At 39.2% G+C, this 13,081-nt stretch overlaps 1 protein-coding gene and 1 non-coding gene across 2 annotated transcripts in view; one reads left to right on the top strand and one right to left on the bottom strand.

Annotated features, from left to right (window-relative positions):
* Positions 1-13,081, bottom strand: part of Acss2 (acyl-CoA synthetase short chain family member 2) — a 42,860-nt gene that overhangs the window by 23,756 nt on the left and 6,023 nt on the right. The gene's annotated exons all lie outside the window — the stretch shown is intronic.
* Positions 5,482-5,612, top strand: LOC121829229 (small nucleolar RNA SNORA18). The gene has a single exon (XR_006072012.2). It is a non-coding gene; the product is annotated as a small nucleolar RNA SNORA18 (small nucleolar RNA).

Genomic DNA, 13,081 nt, shown 5'->3' with positions numbered 1-13,081 from the left:
ATGGCCTTTTCCAAAGGGGAATGTTTCCAAAGCCAGAGGGGAAGGTAAGGAAGAAAATCAATGTGTTAAAGCTCTGAGAACTGTATGGTTGAAAGAATTCAAACTCACAGAGATTTGCCTGCTTCTGACTCCTTCATGCACCACCAAGGCCCAGCCAAGAAATTTTAAGAGGCTAAAAATTCAGTTCTTCAATTTCTGTATGTAATCTTTCCTAACACTGATCTATTGGGAGATCTGGAGAGGATTTTCTTTTCCCACTCTCTTTCATAATTACCCTTTCTTCTATGTTTTAAAAAAATGTCTCCGGGTGGTGGTGGTGGCATACCTTTAATCCCAGCACTTGGAAGGCAAAGGCAGGAGGATCTCTGTGAGTTCAAGGCCAGCCTGGTCTACAGAGTAAGATCCAGGATAGCCAGGATTGTTTCACAGAGAAACCCTGTCTTAAAAAACAAAACAAAACAAAACAAAAAAGTCAGAGTTTTCTATCCTAAACATTATTATGGACATAGTTGAACCCTATGCCTCACATATCCTAGGTATGTGCTTTCAACTGATCTATTACCTTAGTGCTGAAAGAATTTTCAGGGGTACTCTCTTCCTATATAACAACTATTTGAGAAGTTTATAAAAATAGATTCAGGTTTTATTTTCTGGAGATTCTGGTTAAATAGGCTGGCAGGGTTGGAGAGATGTTAAGAGCACTGTCTGCTCTTCCTGAGGACCCAGGTTCTCTTCTCAGCATTTACATGGCAGCTCACAACCATCTGTAACTCTAGTTCCAGAGAATCTGAACTCTCTTCTGGCCTCCACAGCTACTGCATGCATGAGGTTCACATACATACATGCAGGCAAAACACCTACCTATACATATAAAATAAAAATAAATAAATAGTCTGGGATGGGGTTCTGAACTTCTCACAAGATTTTCAAGTGCTTATTTTTGCATGTAAAAATGCAGGATCCCCTAGTTCTAATATGGAGTTACTAGACCTAGATTTACTGTTTATCCCTAATTCAATATACGAATTTGCACAAACTCAGGCTCTATTTTTTTTCTCTGTGAAATATAAGATGGAAAAAGAGAGTTGGAAGAGGGGAAAGGCTGGTGTTAGATAGGAAAATCTCGAGTGTATCTTAAACTTGTTGGTTCTTTTCTCCTTTCCAGTAGGGGAGCAACTCTCGGAATCAGTTTCACAGAAAATATGTCGACACAGAAAGGAAGAGGGTGGAAACAAGCAGAATTTGGGGTCGGGTCAACAAGTGTTCCTGAGTTTCTGCAGTTGGCTCATTCGTGGAAGACCCAGAATATAAAACTTATACAGCAATTGAATACTTGCTTACATGGGGTAGAGGGAAAACTTAGCTGATATAAAGAACAAAGAAAAGTAATGCCATACCTGCTCACATGTTGAATAAATCAATACAGGTGCAGTTTATTCTTCACATGACTACAGTATATAACCGATTTAAAGGTCATCCTTAACCTGATCCTCACAACTACCCTAGCAGTAGGTAGAACAAGTATTACTATTCTCATTTTAAAGTTACAAGAAATCCAGAGGGAGAGGCTTGCCAAGGTCACACAGGGGATTAAATGTAAACCTGTAACTAAGACCCAGGTTTTGAATTCCAGACTATTTACTCCACTGCACCAAATGAACATGGAGAAATCACTCTCCTGAAATCCTCTACAAGCATTGTGGGAAGTTAAGGACACTCCCATCTACTTTGAACTTCAAACTGTGGCCAAGACCACAGTTACCATGATCTTTTCAATTGCTTGACAATTTCCTGAAAGACCTACAACCTCAATCAAGCAAAGAAGAACTCCTATGTCAACTTTAACAGTCCGTGGTGGCTGGTGAGGTGGCTCAGTGGGTAAGGGTGCTTGCTGCCAAGGTGCCAACCTGAGTTCAACTCTCAGAACCCACTCGGCGGAAAAAAAGAACTGCCTTCAACAAATTGTCTTTTGGCTTTCACACACACACACACACACACACACACACACACACACACACACACACACCAAATAAATAAATAAATGTAAAAGAAAAATAGTCCCTGGCATTTCAAGAGTCATGGGAGCACATGTATAGCCATTTGCTTGCTCCTAGAGACATGCCCTCCACATCTCCACACTCTCCCTTGAAATAATTTCCCTTTTTACATTTCTTTGTTTCCTTATTTCACATTGATTCTAACAATTCATTCCTAAAGAAGATTTGCAGCTGACAATTGTGTGAGTTCCATAAAGACAAAGACCAGATTTTTCTTGTTTATCACCTAAATAGTTACTGTAGTATCTGAAACTTACCTATAAATATCAAAAAGTTTAAAACCTGCTGCTAGAGGCTGATAGAGTATTTATGGATAGATGTTCACTAAATCTAGATATCATATTTAAGAATCTCTAACTGAATATACATTGGTATAAGATAAATAGCAACCAATTTATTTTAGTTTAGTATCTAGGTTACCTTTTGTTGGCTGTTAAGACTGGAAAGATAACCTTTTTTTTTTCTTTTTTTTTGTTTTTGTTTTTGTTTTTTGTTTTTTGAAACAGGGTTTCTCTGTGTAGCTTTGCACCTTTCCTGGAACTCACTTGGTAGCCCAGGCTGGCCTCGAACTCACAGAGATCTGCCTGCCTCTGCCTCCCGAGTGCTGGGATTAAAGGTGTGTGCCACCACCGCCCGGCTAGAAAGATAGCCTTTTAAAACCAAGAGAGTAAAGACTGGAGGACTAGTCTAGACTGACGGAGACTAAAAAGACATAGCAGCCATATATAATATATTAATATTATATGTTATATGTTAATTCTATTTATCTCAACCCTCTTGCTATACAGAACATTTCTGGAACAAATTTCAACAAAGCAGCAATGGAGTCCAAGGGTTAGATGGCAAGTGATATATGAATATTGATTTCCTTGTTTTGAAAGTCATATTACAGTTATGCATGAGAAAGTTCTTATTTATCTTACCCTCAAATTGTTCAGGGAAAGGTTATTTGTATTGTCTTTGCAACTTTTCTATAAATTTGATAATTTTCTAATTGTCATAGTATGTTTATTCATCTTAAACTTCAGATAATCCTTATAGCAGTTCTTTTGGTTTGGTTTGGTTTGGTTTGGTTTGGTTGATGGTACTGGAGATTAATCTAGAACCCACATAAAAGCACACTACCACTGAGCTGTATCCCTAACCTTCTTACTTATTTTTTATTTTGAGACTGCATCTCATTAAGTCACGCAGGTTGGACTGAAACTTAATTCTACAGCACAAGCAGGCCTTGACCTCTCAATCCTATTGCCTAAGTCTCTTGAGTAGTTAGATTGCTGGCCTGTGCCACCAGACTTGGCTCCCTTATAATCTTTTGAGATGGACAAGATTTGTTATCCCTTTTGAAAGGTGAGAAAACTAAACCTCAAGAAGGATGTCATTATTTGTTTAAGATCCCAAAGCAACTAGGGCCTCTACCTACAAATCCTCAGGCTGGGCTTCTTATCTTTTATATATACTAATGATCAAAAGAATGTTTTTTTTCCAAATCTAAACCTGACATGTCATATCCATACTTGAACCCTTTAATAACTGGCTAGCACTTGTCACAACTACAACTTTATATGTTTGTATATGAAACAAAAAGTCCTGGTCCTTTCCCCAGAACTTCTCTTTCAAATCCCTTATCCATCTAGAATAACGGAAATTCCATTTTTCTAGTTGATAAGAGAGGTGGGGAAAAAACTTAAGAGAGGTGTCTTTTTGTTGTTTATTTTTATTGAAATGTAGTTGCTCTATGTAGCCTAGCCTCATGCTCCTAGGTCAGCCTCCTGATGCTGGGATTATACTTATGACACCATGCTTGGCTCCTTGGAGATATTCTTTAACGTATTTTTTTTTACATTTACTTATTTATTCAGTGTGTATGTGTACATGTATGCATGCCATAGCATATGTGTGGAAGTCAGAAGACAAATTGTGGGTTCTGGGAGTCAAACTCAGGTAATCAGACTTGGTGGCAAGCACCACTACCTGATGAGCCATATTGCTGGCCCTCCTTGGAGATACTTTTTTACTTCATTCTCTTAGATCACATATCAAGCTCATCTGTAAAATCTACTGCCCTTTTAATATATAAAATCTGACCCTTTTCATGACTTCTACCATTATCACTATTGTCAGCTCTTTCCTGAACTACAAAAGTGCCTCTCTGCTGATCCCCTCTGTATGCCCTAAGCTTATTCTCAAGGTAATATGTTGCACATATTCAGTGGAAAATTATTTAATGAGTGAGCATCTCTCAGTTAAAGAAAAGATACTACTTTATTAAGCTTTCATTTTAATATCTTTAGCTTTATAAGTAGTAGTTGACATTTCCAAAAACAGCCCTATACCCTCTTAATAAACTACTGACTAGACAAATGACCAAGCGTCCAAGAAGCAAAGGCTGTGAAAGTAGAAGCATGGTGTCTGGAAGAAGAAATAGAAATTGTCTTCCTGTCTAGAATAAGTTATAATTATGCCGGGCGGTGGTGGCTCATGCCTTTAATCCCAGCACTCGGGAGGCAGAGGCAGGCGGATCTCTGTGAGTTCGAGGTCAGCCTGGGCTACAGAGTGAGATCCAGGAAAGGCGCAAAGCTACACAGAGAAACTCTGTCTCGAAAAACAAAAAAACAAAACAAAACAAAAAAGTTATGATTACTTTAAGACTCTGGCCAAGGCATTTGTACTATCTGAGCCCCAAGTTCCTTATCTGTCAAATGTTATGAACCATACCCAGGTTAAAAAAAAATAAGGGAACAAACACATAAGTGTAGCAAATGGGATACATAGTTTATTATTATAAAGAGTAGAGAAATTTATAGCCAGGAGTGCTAGCACATACCTGTACTCTTGGCACTTAGGTGGCTGAGACAGGAGGATTTCCAGTGAGGGCTACACAACAAAGACCCTATTTCTAAGGAAAAGAGACAAGAAAGAAATCATCAATCAACCTTGGGTATTATGGAAAGCTGTAAGAGGCTGGGTGGTTAAACACAGCCGCCTGTGTAGCTACTATCATCATAGACATAAAAAGTCAAAGCATGGTAACAGTGTGATGTGTGAGGAAGACCGCAGCTGCAATATGAGAGCTCTTAGCCAACTAGAGTATGTCTGGAGGAGACAGGCTAATGACAAAGCGGTTATTGAGGAAACTGTATCATGTGAGGAACCAGAGAATGTGGACTCAGTGTTACCTCATCCACAGAACAACAAGAACACTTCAATAGATCAAAGATTTCACATGAACTCAGCAAGTTCCCATGCACTTATATCAGAGTCCACAGGAACACAGGAAAGGAAACAATGTAATGTGGCTCTGAGCTTCTAGCTGTGCTCCTACAAAAATTATCCTAGTGACTTCTCACAACAATCTGTGATAGAAACTGTTATTATTCCCATTCCACAGACGGGAAAACTAAGACTTAAAGAGGTAAGATATGCTGATGTCTCTGCTGATGAGCATCCTCCAGTAGCTAAACATTATTGAAAACACCTTACAGAGTAACTCTGTGGTTTTAATTTATTTACAGGATTATTTCTAGGTTTGTCATAAGGAACTACAAGGCAGTTAACAAAAATATGAAATTCCTAGTAATTTCTTTTTACCTTCCATATAGCATATCCCACAGAGCTCTATGTTTCTTGAGTATGATAACTTAAGGAATGAATCCAATTTGAACTCATCAATGTTTAGGGATGGTATTAGAATTTGAGAAGCAGGGAGAATTCATGGACTATAAAAGTGGCCCTACAAAAAACCAAAAAAAGAAAGAAACAAAAACCCAAAAGCCGGGCAGTGGTGGCGCACGCCTTTAGTCCCAGCACTCGGGAGGCAGAGCCAGGTGATCTCTGTGAGTTCGAGGCCAGCCTGGACTACCAAGTGAGTTCCAGGAAAGACACAAAGCTACACAGAGAAACCCTGTCTTGAAAAACAAAACAAAACAAAACAAAACAAAACAAAACAAAACAAAACAAAAAACAAAAAAAAGAAAGAAAGAAAGAAAGAAAGAAAGAAAGAAAGAAAAGAAAAGAAAAGAAACAAAAGTGACCCTAAAGTAAAATGTTCAAAGAAATTGGAGTTCAAAGACCCTAGATATGGAATTTTGAAGTTGTAATCAGTATGTTCATAATTCAAGCAGAAGTAAAAGAAATCCAAATAAAAACTAGGATGACTAGTTAAGCATTACCTCTTTTTAAAAGGGCCTTCTTGTGCCAGCAAGATGGCTCTTTGGATAAGAATACTTGCCCCCAAGCCTGATAACTTGAGTTTCATCTCCAGAACCCACATGGTAAGCGAGAACAGACTTGTTGATGGGAATGGAATGGGAAGATAACATTTTAGTCACTTAGAGGAAGGAAACTATTATAGGTAAATGTGAATGGAATAGAAGCAGAGAAGAATTAGGAAAGAACAAAGAATTCTCTTGTTTAATACAATGCTGTGGGACGGTCTGTATGTCAAATTGCTCTGATTGGTCAATAAATAAAACACTGATTGGCCAGTGGCCAGGCAGGAAGTAGGTGGGACAAGGGGAGAGGAGAATTCTGGGAAGCGGAAGGCTGAGGCGGAGAGACACTGCAGCCGCCGCCATGACCAGCAGCATGTGAAGACGCTGGTAAGCCACCAGCCACGTGGCAAGGTATAGATTTATGGAAATGGATTAATTTAAGCTATAAGAACAGTTAGCAAGAAGCCTGCCATGGCCATACAGTTTATAAGTAATATAAGCATCTGAGTGATTATTTTATAAGTGGATTGTGGGACTGCGGGGCTTGGGGAACCTGGAGAGAAGCCCTCCAGCAACAATACAACGTTTTTTTCAAAGGCACATGTTCCTTTTAACAAGGGTTAAATTTGTCCTCCAAATAAGAATTTGTCTGTACCCTCTGTCACTATTGTTGTTTTAGCACAGTAGGTATAATGATTACTTACATATATATAATATAATAATTGGTCACAAAATATTAGGATAGTTATTCAGGGAGAGATAACAAGTGAAAGATTTTATAGGATGCTCAAATAGTGAGAACTAGTATATTGAAAGGACACTGAGAGAGTAAGCAATTTGGTTTATGCAGCCTATATAGTGGCTCAGGACCACCCTTGGCTACACATCAAGTTTGAGACCAGCCCTAGCTAAATAAGGTTTATGAGAAGAAAGTGTGAAGAATGGTTGATGACTGATATTTTCATTATATGTACTAGAATTCCATCTCTAGGTGACTCCAGAAATGTCTCCAGTCACCAAAGCCCAACAATTTTGGTATTGCCTACCCATCAACAGCACCCAGTTCAGGCATCTCTCCCCTGAATAATAAACTGTCAGTTCTCTGGATACACACTCCTGCTTCCATACCCATTTTTCTGTTTGTTTTTTGTTTTTTTACTTTTGAGATAGATTCTCAAATAACTAGGCTTGCCTCAAACTTGCAATGTAGCTGAGGCTGGCCTTGAACTCCTGATGCTCCTTCTTCCACCTCTCAAATGTGAGGGTGTGTGACACCTTTCCCAGCTCCAGATTAACCTTTTTTTTAATCTAGCTGTGGCCACATCATTCTTCTTTTTAAGAATCTTCTAACAAATCTCAAGAGTACTGATCTTCTATTCCTGAGCCTTATCCACTATTAAAGAAGTGTTAAGGCCAGCAGCTGCTAGACCATGTAGAACCTTCCATGATGGCAAATTCCATGCACTCTTGATTCAAAATAGATCCAGATTTTGAGCACTTTTAACCACCTTCACAACTGCCACTATTACGTAAATCATCATGGCTCACCTAGGTTTCAACCTTGTAATTGGTCTCACACTTTCTACTTTTTATTCTCAATTTAACATACAGGTCCTAAGTATAATCCAAGTTTTCATGCCATTGCTCAAGATTGTCTAGTGCATTCCCATTTCACTATGCATAAAAAGCCACAATATAAAAATAAAAATAAAAATAAATAAATAAATAAAAAGAAAATGCTAGCCGGGCGGTGGTGGCGCATGCCTTTAATCCCAGCACTTGGGAGGCAGAGCCAGGTGGATCTCTGTGAGTTCGAGGCCAGCCTGGTCTCCAAAGCGAGTTCCAGGAAAGGCGCAAAGCTACACAGAGAAACCCTGTCTTGAAACCCCCCCCCCCCCAAAAAAAAAGCCACAATCTACATGAGCTTCCATGGTTCTAAATGACCTAGCAGCCTGTGGACCTCAGCACTTCCCCTGCCCCTTGTCTTACATGGCTTGAGCTATACTAACTTACCGATCTTCAGACACACCAAGCATCAGGACACACTTGCTTCTCGATCTATCTGGAACATTTCTCTTCCCTACTCCAATTATCTGCATCATTTCTTTCAAATCTCGGCCCAAATGATGTCACCCTATCAAAGGATCTTCCCTTATCAGTCCCACTGTGTGTTGTCCTTCCCTTTCCCGGTGATCTGCATTTTTATATAACATTTATCACTGCCTGCTCTATTTGTTTATGTGTCTGCAAGCTTGTGTGTTCTGAGGATCGGACTCAGTCCTTGTAAAGAAAGCCCTCTACTCACTGAGCTGTTTCCTCAACCCTCTTTGTCTTATTTTGTTTGTTCACTCTCTGTCTCTTCACACTGCATTAAAAAAAAAAGAATGTTGTGTTTTGTGCAGCACAATGCCTGGTATACAGTAAGTTCTCAACAAGTATTGGTTGAATAAATAAATTGTTCCTTGCACAAGCCTTTTATTCTAAAGAGATTGGTGTGTTCTGTTTTGTTTCTAATCCAAATTATTTTTATTTTTTGCAATTTTAAAAAATTAGAGTATAAAGCCGGGCAGTGGTGGCGCACGCCTTTAATCCCAGCACTCGGGAGGCAGAGGCAGGTGGATCTCTGTGAGTTCGAGGCCAGCCTGGTCTCCAAAGCGAGTTCCAGGAAAGGCGCAAAGCTACACAGAGAAACCCTGTCTCGAAAAACCAAAAAAAAAAAAAAAAAAAAAAAATTAGAGTATAATTATATCATTCCTCCCTCCAACCCCCTCCCCTACCCCCCTCTTCACTCCCTCTCAAATTCAGTCTCTTTTTAAAAAATGATTACTATTTTACATATGTGAATAAATATGTAAATACAACCTGCTAAGTCTGCTTAGTGTTGCTTGTATGTATATGATTTCAGAGCTGACCACTTGGCGAGACTTACTGTCCAAAACTACAGTAATAGTGATCAATATCTATTAAGCCCTTTCACCATACCAGGATATTGAACACATGAGTTTGTTACCGTATTTAATCTTATTCAGTTGACAATTCCATAATATAAAAGCTATTTTGTATATTTTATTTTTGTTGTATTTTTATTTATGTATATTTTATTTTTTCTCTGGGTTTTTGGGGATAGGGTCTCATGTAGCCCAGGTTGACTTCAAACTCTCTATGTGGCCATATCTGACATTGAACTCCTGATCTTTCTGCCTCTACCTCCTGAGTGGCTGCCGTTTAATTTTTTGTTTGCTTTTTGGTGGCAGCAATTTTAAATACCTATTTGGTCTTCCCAAATAGAATGTAAACCCCATAAAACCAGATTTAACAAACCTTATCTGTTTTTTAAATTTCAATTTGAAAATAAATTAATTTGACTAACATGGCAATTTCTCTTTTTATCTGCCATAGCCTAGTGTTGGACTCCTTGAATGAGGCAGTATAATATTAAAGAAAGGAATAGTTGACCAGGAATAAAACTATCTGGAGATTAGTCTCCATTTTATCTTCAAACAGGTATATAACCCTGAGAGAAATCACTTTCCCTCTCTAGCTAATCTTAGATCTGTTAATCTATAAAGAAAGTTGACCTATATGGACTCTAACAGTCACATAGAGTTCTAAAAATAACATAATTCCATAAACATTTATTATGTGCCAAGCCAAAGTAAAATGCCAAATTCTTCCTTGTGGTGGTTTTGTTTTAGCTAACTAGAGTATGCTCTTAAGAGTGCTATTTTCCTTGTGAATTACTTCTGTACACACACACACACACACACACACACACACACACACACACGTCCCAAGATGAGAAATTAACTGTAAATGTGGTATGCTAATAATACTGCATTCATCTAAATGACACTAAGCTGAGAAGAAAGTGATAAGAAAGCTTGCCAGATATGATGACTCATGCCTGTAATCTCAGTATCTGGGCTGAGGCAGGAGGATTGCCATGAGTTTGAGACCAAACTGAGTTACATAATGAGTTCCACAATAGCCTGGGCTACATAGTAAAGACCCTCTTGATACATATATATATATATATATATATATATATATATATATATATATATATATATATATCACAAGGCCCTGGGTTCAAATCCCAGTACGGCCAGAAAAAAAAATCATTAAAAAAATTTTTTTAAGCAGCAATAAAAAAAGGCGGATCCTAACAGAGAAGACTTGGGGGCAGAGAAAGAAAGTCTTAGAATATACATGTAAGAAAGTTTGGGTCATTCTGAGTATATGATAGTACAAGAAAAAGATGGTAGATAATTGATGACTCCAGAGAAAACAAAAAAATTGTACATGAAAGAAAATGCAAAGGCTGGGATATAGCTCCATTGGTAAAATGCTTTCCTGCCATACAAAAGTCTCCAGCATAAACTGGGCATGGTAGTATAGATATAATTCCAGTACTCAGTAGAGGGAGGTAGAGGCAGAGGATCAGAATTTCATGGTCATCCTTGGCTACATAGTTCCTGAGGCTAACCTGAGATATGTGAGACCCTAGAGAAGATCCATTTTAATACACTTACTACGCTACTCTTACAAAGCTTGAATTTAGTTTTAAAATTATGTTTAGTGAAAGGGAGAAGTTAAAGGGGCGTTTGAGATTTAAATTCTCATCTACAATAACAGGAAGCCAATCTCTCCTCTAAAGACAAGTAGAAGGGGACTGGGAGTGTAGCTCTGTGGTGGAGCAGTTGCTTAGCATGTGCAAAAGTCCTAAATTTAACCCAGTGCCACAAAAAGCAGCAGCAGCAGTAGAGAAAGAGGAAGAGGAGGAAGAAAGAGAAGGAAGAGGAAGCAGTGTAAGTATATTTACAGATATGGGCTCAAGGAAGGGAAGCAGCTATATTTCCAGCATAGCATATTTGCACTTTGTTTTATTATAACAAATGCAGTCCATTCATAGTTTACTATAAACGTAAAAGAATTGAAAATTAATTGTTCATTTGATACTTTTTCCCATTCTCTACTCCAGAATTTATAATACCTAATACTGAGGCTGAGTATTCAATATCTTTTTTAAAAAATACTTTTATTTTATAATTAATTTAATTTTACATATCAGCCACAGATTCCCCTGTCCTTCCTCCTCCGACCCCCCAGCCTTCCCCCCAACCTGCCCCCCATTTCCACTTTCTCCAAGGCAAGGTCTCCCCTGGGGAGTCAGCCCAGCCTGGTAGATTCAGTTGAGGTAGGTCCAGTCCCCTCCTCCTTATACCAAGGCTGAGCAAAGTGTCTCAGCATAGGCCCTAGGTTCCAAAAAGCCAGCTCATGCACCAAGGACAGGTCCTGGTCCCACTGCTTGGGGGCCTCCTAAACAGTTCAAGCTAATCAACTGTCTTACTTATCCAGAGGGCCTGGTCCAATTCCATGGGGGCTCCTCAGTTATTTATTTATTTTTTATAATGCCGAATGCCATTTATTGAAGGAGGGAGGAGGTCTTAAATACAGGCTTACAGCACAATGGGAGAACCCCGGAGGGCAGAAGTTCACTACCGATGTTTTACAATCTTGCATCTAAGCTGTTAACGCCCATTATGCAGGATACACAGACAAGGAACTTACCTTAAGCATTTAGGAGGGTGAGAAGTGTGTGTGTGTGTGTGTGTGTGTGTGTGTGTGTGTGTGTGTGTGTGTGCAGGTGCATGTGGCATCTACAAAAGGATTCCCTGGAGCCAGAATTATAGGTGGTTTAAACTGCCCAATGTGGGCTCAGGGAACTGAGTCTTCTGCAAGAGCAGTATGCTTTCTTAACCACTGAGCTGTCTCCCTCTGGTACTTAGTATCTTTAAAAATTCTTGTTGAACAAGTATCATGTAAAAGCCAGGTAATAATTCTTATCACAGAGTTAACAGAATTTTGCATTGGAAGTAACTTTGGAGATTACTTAACTCAGCGCTTCCCAAATTGGTGTTCCATTGAACACTGTTTCTTAGAGCAAGTGTTAACAAACATACATTGGGAATCCAATGCAGACACGTTTTGTGGGGGTAGGCATGTGAGGGGTCTGGGAGGAACTAGGGGAGAAGTTGGAATTGAAGATGATCAAATACATTGTAAGAAAGGCTCAAAGAAGCCAGGTGGTGGTGGCACACACCTTTAAATCCCAGCACTCAGTAGGCAGAGCCAGGTGGATTTCTGTGAGTTCAAGGCCAGCCTGGTCTACAGAGCAAGCTCCAGGACAGGCACCAAAACAGAGAAACCCTATCTCGAAAAACAAAAAAAAAAAAAACAAAAACAAACAAACAAACAAAAAGGCTCAAAGAATTAATAAAGCATATATCTTGTTTTGTTTGGTTTTTTTTGTTTTTGTTTTTGTTTCTCTTTCTTTCTTTTGGTTTGTCAAGACAGGGTTTCCCTGTGTGTAGTTCTGGTGCCTGTCCTGGATCTCCCTCTGTAGACCAGGCTGGCCTTGAACTCACAAAGATCCGCCTGCCTCTGCCTCCCAAGTGCTGGGATTAAAGGCGTGTGCCACCACCGCCCCGGCTAAAACATACATCTTGAAAAAGAAATCTTGCCAGGTTGCTGGGGCAGTGGTGGCGCACATCTTTAATCCCTGTACTCAGGAGGCAGAGGCAGGCAGATCTCTGAGTTTGAGGCCAGCCTGGTCTACATAGTGAGTTCCAGGACAGCCAGAGCTACACAGAGAAACTGTCTCGAAAAATCAAAAAGAAAAAGAAAGAAAGAAATCTTGCCAGGTGTAGTGGCTTTTGTAGTTACTGTGAGCATCAAATAAGATATTTGTTAAGCTCCTAAACACAGTATCCAACCTTTAACTCAATAAAAGGTAATGATAACAATGAT

This window comes from Peromyscus maniculatus, chromosome 4, assembly GCF_049852395.1.
Source record: "Peromyscus maniculatus bairdii isolate BWxNUB_F1_BW_parent chromosome 4, HU_Pman_BW_mat_3.1, whole genome shotgun sequence".
Classification (NCBI taxonomy): Eukaryota; Metazoa; Chordata; class Mammalia; order Rodentia; family Cricetidae; genus Peromyscus; species Peromyscus maniculatus.
This window is presented reverse-complemented; position numbering and strand designations above follow the sequence as displayed.